At 47.0% G+C, this 11,042-nt stretch overlaps 1 pseudogene; it reads left to right on the top strand.

The window, feature by feature from the left end:
- The window catches only part of LOC110152107 (2-acylglycerol O-acyltransferase 2-like), an 8,382-nt pseudogene extending 2,304 nt beyond the window's left edge, over window positions 1-6,078 (top strand).
- Window positions 6,079-11,042: the final 4,964 nt, after the last annotated feature.

Below are 11,042 nucleotides of genomic sequence, written 5' to 3' on the forward strand. Positions count from 1 at the left end.
TGATAGTAAGAGATGAGTCTACAGGGCAGAATGCACCGGCTGGTATGAAAGTAAGGGTTTCCAGGGAGTCAGTGAACACTGCAAAGGTAGTGGACAGCTGGTTCACTCTGGACATAGAGCAGGTGATTAGGGAGGAATGAAGAAGTGGCCAGGAAGGTCCCTGAAGAGTGGCCTCTCACTGAAGACTCAGGTCCCAGAAAAGAATACTTTCCAGTGGGTTACTTGTTTAATCTGTTTCTTTCCTCTTCTCTAGAATTCACACACTCATGCAGGAAGGTAAGCTCCTTTCAGATAGTTGGTCTTGTTCTCATCTGCATCTCCATCTCCATCTCCTAGAAGAGTTGATATTGATAAATGTTTGTTGAATGAATAAATGTTGGGAGCATAATATGGACTTGATAGTAGAGGTGAAACCACCACTCATCCTACTAGTTTTCTATGTGAGTTTATCCAATCTGGATATCTTCTCTGGGTTTCAGTAAAGTGAAATATCACATTTTTTACTTCTTGGTGTTATGAGGGGCAAGAAGGGGTTTCCTTTCTTCAGGGACTAAAAAACATGCCTGAGTTAATATATAGCCTGCTGACAGGAGTTAAAGGGTGAGCCCAGAGGAGGGAGATGTTTAAATGTGGGTAGTTATATCTGAACAAGTGGAAATGCCAGTATTTTTTAATTTTTTATTTCTGACTAAAAAACAAATACATGCTATTTTAACACACCGAAACAAAATGTGTGTTCTAAAAGTCAAAGACTTCCCCCAAATCCTACCCTACAAGGAACTGCTATTAACAACTTGGTTCTATTCTCTCGACAGGAACAGTTCTTGTTTCATGGGTACAGAGGTTCAGTTTAGGAAGATGAAAAGAGTTCTGAGATAAAGGCTGTATAGTTATACCACAGTGTGAATTAATTTAATGCTGCCAAATTGTCTCTCAAAAATCATTTTGAGTATATGCACAAGAGTGGGATTGCTGAGTCCTATGGTTGCTCTAGTTTAGTTTTACATGGAATCTCCATACTGTTCTCCATAAGGCCTCTGTCATGAGCTTATAGTTTGAAAAGATACAGTCTCCCGAATGTTCATAACAGCACATTTACAAGCTAAAACATCAAAGCCACCTACCTATCCATTAGAGTAATGGATATAGAAGATGTGGTATTATGATAATGGAATATTACTCAGTCATAAAAAAGGAACAAATTAATGCCATTTTCAGTAACATGTGTGGCCCTTGATATTGTCAAACTGAGTGAAAATAGTCAAAGAAAGACAAACATCACATGATATCACTTATATGCACAATCAAAAAAAAGGTGTACTAATGTACTTATTTACAAAACAGAAGTAGAAAAAAACTTATAGTTACCAGGGGCTAAGGAAGAAGTATAAATTGGGAGATTTGGATTGAAAAATAACACTACTGCATATAAAATAGATGACAATAAGAACCTGCAGTATAGCACAGGGATCTCTATTCAGTGCTCTGTAATGATCTATATAGGAAAAGAATTTAAAAAAAGAAAAATCAGAGTGGATATATGTATGTGTATAACAGATTTACCTCTCTATACACCTGAAACTAACACAACATTGTAAATGAATTATACTGGAAGAAAACTTGAAAACAATAATAAAATATCAAAGATTCATTTCAATAACAAGTATTTATAACTTGTTATAAATAGAAATTGTTATAATTAGTAACATAGAAATTGAAATGACAAAGCAAAGTGCCCCAAACACAACCCTGAATTCAACACCACGGGGGCAGGAATTCCTGTCTGTTGTTCACGGCTGTACCAAGCCCCTGCCACGTTGTAGGTGCTCTGTAGAAACTGGGCCTCTGTGAGCCCTAACCTACTTTGGCTTATGCATTTTACAACTATTCAGACTGGGCTTCCCCAGTCGCTCAGCTATAAGAATCTACCTGCAATTCAGGAGCCATAAGAGATGTGGGTTTGATCCCTGGGTTGGGAAGATACCCTAGAGGAGGGCATGGCAACTCATTCCAGTATTCTTGCCTGGAGAATCCCATGGACAGAGGAGCCTGGCTGACTATAGCCCACACGGATGCAGAGTCAGACACAACTGAAGCCACTTAATACCCACACATGCACTATTCAGACTGGGTCAAAGGCCCCTTCTCCAGGAGTCGGCTATGAATGACAGGCCCGGTTTACCCTGCTTTCAAATAGACTACAGGTGGAGGATGAACTTCTTTAAGAATATAAGCACAGAGTGTTGAGTGGAGGGAATGGAATGGAGATGATACAATATTCTCTAACAGTGAGCTCCATTGGCATCAGATTAAAGATAGACCCTCAGACCACCTGACCCAGAGACAAAGCAGGGATTAGTCTGTGAAGGAACTCAGAATCATAAGTCTGGGAGGAATTGCTCACTGAGGCTGTCTCTAGCCCTGCTGCAGTCCTGATGAACAGACCAGGCATGAGGTGTCCTCTTCCTCCCTCTTTCCTTGAGCAGGACAGGGCCTGGCAGCAATGGAAAGAGCTCAGCAAACCTAAAGAAAGTAGGAGTTGTATCAGCTGAGCAGCTTAGTGTAGCTGGAACATGAGGTGCATGTGTTGAGTGAGACTGGAACAAGAGAGGTTTTGGGCCACCAGTGGGGAGCTTGAGCTTGGCTGAGCTTCTTGAGCTGAGTGTCAAAGTTATAAGTCATGGGGGGACTTTAACTAAAGGGGGAATGTGGTGGGATTTATCTATGGAAAGATGGGCTGGGGGTAGACAGGAAGTGGGCTGGGTAGAGGGAATACCTTTTCTCTGGGCTTCTAAAGATTGGGTACCAGAAACAGTTCATCCAGTCACATCTCCATCAGGTATTTATTGAGCATCTGGTAAATACAGACAGAAAAGGAGGTGGAGGGGGAAGACCCAAATGAGTAAGCAATCTGGTGCAGTGGGAAAATGCGAGTTTGAAATTAGGCCAACTGGTTTCAAATCCAGGTTCTCAATGTAACACTGGTGGTGTTGACAGCATTCTCTCCTCCTCCAAACCTTGGGAAGCTGATCTCTTCCTTCTGGGGTGAGGGCTGGACTGGACAGTGCTGCTAGTGCTGGGTAGATGAGGACAGCTCATTCCTTCATATCTCTTACCACTGAAGGTTTCTGCTTCTGCTCCCAGACATTACCTGCTACATAGTTTTCATTGGCCTCCTGTTCACAAGATTCTGGATGATCAGTATCCTGTATGTGATCTGGTGGTACCTGGATCGAGACATGCCATGGCAGCGGGGCAGGCAGAGTGCTTTCATAAAATGCTGGGCCATATGGTAGTGCACAAAGGACTATTTCCCTATCTCATTGAGTATGGAGCTGGCTAGGGAGTGGTCAGGACCATAGTCCCCATGAGTCCATGGAGAAGTGTGAGCCTGTGTGCAGTGTGCAGAATATTGGGCTGGGAGGCAGGAGTCAGGTTTCTACCACTCTGTGATCAGTGGAAGAGTCAACTTCTGTCTGGCTACAGTTCTCCAACCTTAACTTCAGAGAGGTTGGAGAGTGAGGCCACTATGGGGGCTTGAAAAAAAAAAAACAGGATTTGAGGAACGCCAAAAGCCATGAAATGCAGAACAATTATGTATCTTATAGGTGTAAATCTGCAAGGAATTTACAGAATTTACAGTGGGGTGAAGGATTCCGTAATGAAAACAAGATTTTCTAAGAGCATCTAGCTGACACTTTATCAGATGATGATAGTGATACCCTAAGAGGAAAGAAAGTATGCTCAAGGACGTAGAGCAGGGTCTTTTATTGATTTTAAAGTGTGTGCATTAGCTCTGAGGTTAGAATCAGAGCAGAGAGCTCTCAGAATGGATCCTGCCCCAAGGAGCTGCAGCTCACAGATTCTGGACTCTTGTCACCTGCCAGGAGAACTTCAAGACATCCACAAACCTTTATAGAGCAGGCTCTGCAGGGATCTTAGGATGGCAGTGAATAGGGGGCCAGGGAGTCTCTGCTGTCTACTGAAAACAAGTGCACAACATAAAAGCTATCAGGGGTTTTGTTCTGACACATTGCTGAGTACTGTAGGCAGGAGATAGCCTCTCAGGAATCTCTGAGAAGGTGTTCTAGAAGGTAAAATGGGACGAGTCAGGACTTACGGGATTTTGAGGGGAGAATGAAAAACAAAAACATGTAGTTGAACATCATAAGATTACTGCCAGTCAAAAAGCAGATGTCTCCAATTAATGATTTGCATGTTTTTCTACACATGGGGAGATAAAAAGCTGGGCTCATTGCAATTAATCCTTTGATGTGCATCCTTACTCTCTGTGACCAATAACCCGTTTTCCTCCATCTTGAGTTCCTTTGAAGGCCCATTGTCAGCAGCAGCTACAGTGGCTGCTGGCTTGAAGGCAGGCAAGCGACATTCCTTGTTTGAACAACTCTGCAGGGCCTACTCCACATCACAAGCATTTGCACTGTGACTCTGTGAGCTACTACCTAGTGATAGAGTTTCTAGGGAAAGTAGGAGTCTACTTCTGAGCACTGAAGTTTTCTAAATGCACCCTATGGGCTTCCTAAGAGCTAATGGTGGAAAATCAGGATATTCCCAAGGACAACTGCTTCCCCCTCATGCTGAAGATCAGTCCAGGAGCTGGGTTTCTGTGTAAGATATCCTTATCCAGGAACAACAGTGTCTACACAGACCGAGGACTGAGCAGGGGAAGAAGTGCTGTGGACAGGCTGTGACCTCGTATCAGGAAGTCCTACAGACTTGGCACAACAGCTCCCTGGCCCCTCTCCACCCACACCTGTGGGCATCACTAGAGACTTCATGCCCCTCCTCCCAGCCCCTACCTTCAGCATCCTGTGGAGTCTTACACTGAGTCACAGCGACTCAGGGGTCCAGCCCTCCACCCGGGACAGAACTCCAGCTGCCACAGTCCTTGGGGAGATGCTCACTCCCTCCTGCAATGGCTCCTTCATTCTGGGTGGGCTCTGCCTGGGACAGGGTCTTCCTTCATGTAGGACAGGGGCTTGGCCCCTGTCACCCTCCCAGGAGTCCCACCTCTGCCTTGGGCAGGGGGCCTGCCTTACCTGGTGGGCTGTATCAGCTTTATCAATTCATGGGTCTGTTCTCTCCCTCTTCCTCTGTCTCCCAGAGCATCTCCTCTGCTCCATGCCTGCCCTGGGGACAAGGATCCTCAGATAGGCTGTCCCTTATCTCAGGACACTCACATGGGTGTTTATAGCACTTGGGCTCAGGGACACAAAAGAGGTCAGCACAGAAAATCAGCAGGTGGACCAGCAGTGAAACAAGGTGCAGCCCTGATTCATCAGGTTGCTGTTTCTTCAGCTGGTCTAGACTGCCGGCCTGGACCCCTCCTGGAGCTACCTCACTGGCTTCCACTCTCATGGGGTCCTCGCCACTGGAACTTTTACCAACCTGTACACAGAGGTCAGGGGCTTCTCCTCAGCTTTCCCAGGCATCCGCTCACATCTGATGCTGCACTGGTGTTTCTGGACCCCTGTCTACAGGGATTACATCATGTCAGGGGGTGAGTCCTGCCACTCTTTCTATCCCAGGGTGATGAGGGCTGAAGGCATGAAGAAGGGTTTTAAGGAAGGCAGCTAATTGTTCTGTACTTCTTTCAAGTGAATGTGTAGTAGACAAGGAGATGAGACCCAAAGAAGCATTTTCCACAGCTCTGTGCTCAGTGATGAGCTTGGTGGAAGAATTGGGAAAAGGGAGGTCCTTGCCAACAGGGAACTCCCCGCTGGAGAGTGGGGTAGAGCCCAGGCAACATACTCCTGAACCATGTTTGCCATTCACACTTCACGTGACCACCTTCCTCTCTCCCCAGGGCTGGTCTCATCAGACAAGGAGAGTGCTGATCACATTCTGAGCAGGAAATAAGGCAGCAACCTGCTGTCCATCCTTGTTGGGGGCATCCAGGAGTCACTGGATGCCAGGCCTGGAGTCTACAAGCTGGTGCTGTAGAACTGCAAGGGCTTCATCAGGCTCACCCTGACGCATGGGTATTGGGGAGAGGGCTCTGGGTTCAACTGGAGATTGGCAAGGATTGTAGTTTGGAAGGAAGACTGCAGAGACTAATGCAGATCCTATTTGGGCAGGAAGAATCTCAATCCACTGACAGTGAAGATTGTATATTGGTGATAGATGCACTGTCTCAGGCCCAAATACCCAGAGAAAATTCTAGAAGGAAGATTTTGTAAGTAAAGGGATTAAGTCTCAAAGGTCATATTGCTGAAAGCTTGCATTACATCTGAGACCCAGAGAATCTGGGTGAATGGAGTTTGGGGTGTAGTAAAGATATCTTTAAATATCTGTGAAGAATACCAGCAAGCCAGGGCAGAAGAGATTTTCCTAGAAACTCTGCAGATGTTTCATACCTGGGAGGACTTTCAGCAGAATTGTGGTCTCCCTCTCATGATCCTGTAAACTGAAAGGGTTAATTTTGAATTTATGCTGAATCTACTTCTTTAACTTGTGGCTTCTTGTTACTGTAGTAAGATACATAATGATCTGCCTAAGGGAGATAACCAGAGCTGGAGTCTTTTGGGCCTAGAAAAGAAAACAACAGTCTCAAAGGCCCTTGCTGAATCATCTAACTTCAGAGAAAACAAAACCAAACTTTAGGTCCCGCCCTGATGCTCCAGGCAGGTTGTCTCTATCTGGGACTTATCACCCTGTGTCCAGAAACCTTCCACTCCATACATCTGCCAGAGACTTATCACCCCCTGCCTAACTACAAATGATATCTCAACTAAGGAATACTCAAAACATCTGGCCTGACTTTCCCTTCCACAAACCTCGCTTTAACATGAAGCCTCCCTGACCCCTCTTGTGCTCAGCCTGGTCATAAGTCCAACTGTCATGCCTCCTTGCTTGAATAAAGGTAACCTACTTCCATTGAGGTCATCTCTCCTTTTCTGCCTCAGCCGAAACTATACCTTATATTCTTAGTGCCGAAACCCAGGAGAGGGCGAAGCACTCGTCTCACTCACTCTCTCTCTCTCTCTCTCACTCTCCCTCCCTCTCAATGTTAGAAGAAAAGTTAGGATCATTTTCTGAAAATCCTACCAGATACAGAAAAGAATTCCTGAGACTCTCCCAGGCCTATAACCTCACATGGGGTGATGTCTATTATATCCTAAATGCCACTCTTACCTCAGATGAAAAAGACTGTATCTGGCAAGCGGTGAAAGCCCATGCTGATCACTTACCTAAACAAGACAAGGATAGCCCAATTGCTGATGAGGTGGCACCTCAGTTAGATCCCCACTGGACTTGCCAGCCTGGTATCAGGAGACTCAATCACATGATTACCTGCATTCTAGAAGGAATGCAGAAAAATACTCATATCTATGTCAATTATGATAAAGTCAGAGAAATCACCCAAGGGGCAGATGAAAATCCAGCCTTATTCTTGGCACACCTCACAGAGGTAGTCCAGAAGTATATCAACCTATATATCACCACCCCTGCTGGGTTACTCTACCTTCAAGTTCAATTCATCAGCCAGTCTGCCCCTGACATTAGACACAGGCTTCAAAAACTAGAGAAGGGCCTTGAGACCACCCCAAAGAGACCTTTGAGAAGTAGCCTTCAAGATGTTCAATAATAGAGAGGAGGAGGCTAAGAGAGAAAAAGACCATGAAAGAAAAACTAAATATGCCTTTTTGGCGGCAGCAATTAAAGGAAGAGATCAGCCTGGCCCAAGTAATACCAGACCGGGACTTAAGAAACCCTCCCCCCAACCCCGGACCTTGCTTCTGATGCAACCAGTTGGGACGCTGGGCAAAGGCATGCCTGAACCTGTGGTCCCCACAAAAGCATGCCCAACCTGTGGTCAATGGGGACACTGGAAGATGGACTGTCCCCAGGGACGCCCTGAGACCCCTGGGGAGGTCCCCACCTCCCAGACCTGGAGAGTGGAATGTCCACAGGGATGCCCTGGCACCCCTGGAGAGATCCCCGCTTCTCCCCAAAACCCCAGCCCAACCCTACGAAAGTTGTTCCAATGACGGGGCCCAGGTTCCAGCCCCCTGGCCTGTGTCCCAGACATGAGCTTGGAACTTAGGGTAGATGGGGTAGTGGCCAGAAAAAGACCTCCTTTACAGTAGACACCGGAGCCGCTTTCTCTCTCTTAACTTCCTACTCTGGCCCAACTCAAGACTCAGAACTCACAATCAAGGGTCTCTGGAGCTCCCTTAAGACCAAAAATCAGCCCTCCATTACCCTGTCAATTTGGAAAATCGACCCTCATACGCTCATTCCTCATAATGTCTCCCTGATCCCTCTTGTACTCAGCCTGGTCATTAGGCCGATTGTCGCCCCTCCTTGCCTGAAAAAAGGTAACCTACTTCCATTGAGGTTGAAGGAGTCTTTTGGGCCTAGAAAAGAGAACAACAGTCTCAAAGGCCCTTGCTGAATCTTCTAACTTCGGAGAAAACAAAATAGAACTTTAGTTACGCCCTGATGCTCCAGGCTGGTTGCATCTATCTGGGACTTATCACCCCCTGTCTAGAAACCTTCAACCCCCTACACCTGCCCAGAAGACTTATCACCCCCTGCCCAACTACAAATGTCATCTCAACTAAAGAATACCCAAAACATCCCACCTGATTAACGTTTCCCTTATTGCTTCCACAAACCTCCCCATGAAGTCTCCCTGATCCCTCTCCATGCTCAGCCTGGTCCTTAGGCTGACTGTCGCCCCTCCTTGCCTGAATTAAGGTAACCTACTTCTGTTGAGGTCGTCTTTCCTGTTCTGCCTCAGCCGGAACTATACCTTACATTCTTGGTGCTGAAACCCCAGAGGGGGCAAGGCACTCGTTTCACTCTCTCTCACTCTCTCACTCTCCCTCCCTCTCATTGTTTTCCCTTTCCCCGGAGTCTGGGAGCATAAACACCCACGGAGCTCACTTTTCTGCCAGGGCTCATAAGTTCCCCTCGGGGATGCCTAGTGCCTTCGTGAGCGGTGCAAACCTTGTGCTAAAGCTTTATTGGTGCTTTGCATAACCCCAGGCCTTGGCTCTACCCCCTTTACCTCTCTCTCTCTCTCTGACGACCTCCGGAATAGGGAACTCTTGCCATTCGACTGCTCTACATGCAACACGCCTCTCAGGCAGGCCCCTAGATTAAGGTAAGATCCAGACTGTGTTCTAGAGGCACCCTAGAACTCAGTCCTCTCTGGGTCCCAGGGACCCCCGGTCTAGGACCACTCTGTAGGTGACAGTAGGGGATGCTCCACCTAATACAGAGCTCTCTTCTCATAACTCCTATTGCGACTATGAATAGGAGCCTCTGCTTGCCTTTCAACTATGGGGTCTGGCCAATCTGTCCCAAAAGATTCCCCTCTGTGTTCTCAAAAATCTCAAATCGCTCTTACTCACTGAACTCAAAGTTAACCACTTAAAACAAATCTGTATACAGATCTGTCCTCAATACCAATTTGACAGTCAAGACCGCTGGCCTGAAGTCAGCACATTTGACTTTAACATTCTTCAAAATCTCACTGACTTCCTTAAACGGAATGGCAAGTGGTCAGAGGTCCCATATGCCCAAGCCTTTTGGGCCCTTTGGAGCAGGCCCTCCTATGCAAAGCCTGCTCCACCCATGAGGTCTTTCTATGCACCTTGCCTCCCAAGCAAAAGGGCTCTTCTTCAACTAACCACAGATCACAACCTTCCGCACCACTGGAGTCCCACCCCACAGATGAGCCCCACCCCACAGATGAGCCCCCTCCCTACCCACCACCCCAGCAACCCTCTCCTTCCCCCTCATCCAACTCACCTACTGACCCTAAAACCTCTCCTGATTCCTCCTTGACCCTGATACCCCATCTCCCCGACTCCCCCTCCCTCCTTCCCTCCCCCACTGCCACACGGTCACATAACCAACACATGTTTCCCCTGAGACAGGTGGCAGGACCAGAGGGCCCACCCGAGTCCATGTGCCATTTTCATTGTCAGACATGAGCCAGACAGAAGAAAAGTTAGGATCATTTTCTGAAAATCCTACCAGATACAGAAAAGAATTCCTGAGACTCTCCCAGGCCTATAACCTCACATGGAGTGATGTCTATTATATCCTAAATGCCACTCTTACCTCAGATGAAAAAGACTGTATCTGGCAAGTGGTGAAAGCCCATGCTGATCACTTACCTAAACAAGACAAGGATAGCCCAATTGCTGATGAGGTGGCACCTCAGTTAGATCCCCACTGGACTTGCCAGCCTGGTATCAGGAGACTCAATCACATGATTACCTGCATTCTAGAAGGAATGCAGAAAAATACTTATATCTATGTCAACTATGATAAAGTCAGAGAAATCACCCAAGGGGCAGATGAAAATCCAGCCTTATTCTTGGCACACCTCACAGAGGTAGTCCAGAAGTATATCAACCTATATATCACCACCCCTGCTGGGTTACTCTACCTTCAAGTTCAATTCATCAGCCAGTCCACCCCTGACATCAGACGCAAGCTCTGAGAACTAGAGTAGGGCCCTGAGGCCCCCCAAAGAGGCCTTCGAGAAGTAGCCTTCTAGGTGTTCTATAATAGAGAGGAGGGGGCTAAGAGAGAAAAAGACCATGAGAGAAAAGCTAAATATGCCTTTTTGGCGGCAGCAATTAAGGAAAGAGATCAGCCTGGCCCAAGTCATCCCAGAACAGGGCTTAAGACCACCCCACCCCCACCCTCTGCCCCAGACCCTGCTTCTGATGCAACCAATTGGGACACTGGGCAAAGGCATGCCTGAACCTGCAGCCACCGACAAAAATATGTCCAACCTGTGGTCAATGGGGACACTAGAAGATGGACTGTCCCCAGGGATGCCCTGGCACCTCTGGGGAGATCCCCACTTCTCCCCAGAAGCCCAGCCCAACCCTACGAGAGTTGTTCTGATGACCTGGCCTGGATTCCAGCCCCCTGGCCCATGTCCCAAACACGAGCTCAAAACTTAGGGTAGACGGGGTAGTGGCCAAAAAAAAAAAAAAGATCTCTTTTATAGTAGACACTGGAGCCGCTTTCTGTCTCTTAACTTCCTACTC

The sequence above is a fragment of the Odocoileus virginianus genome, chromosome 10 (genome assembly GCF_023699985.2).
Source record: "Odocoileus virginianus isolate 20LAN1187 ecotype Illinois chromosome 10, Ovbor_1.2, whole genome shotgun sequence".
Classification (NCBI taxonomy): domain Eukaryota; kingdom Metazoa; phylum Chordata; class Mammalia; order Artiodactyla; family Cervidae; genus Odocoileus; species Odocoileus virginianus.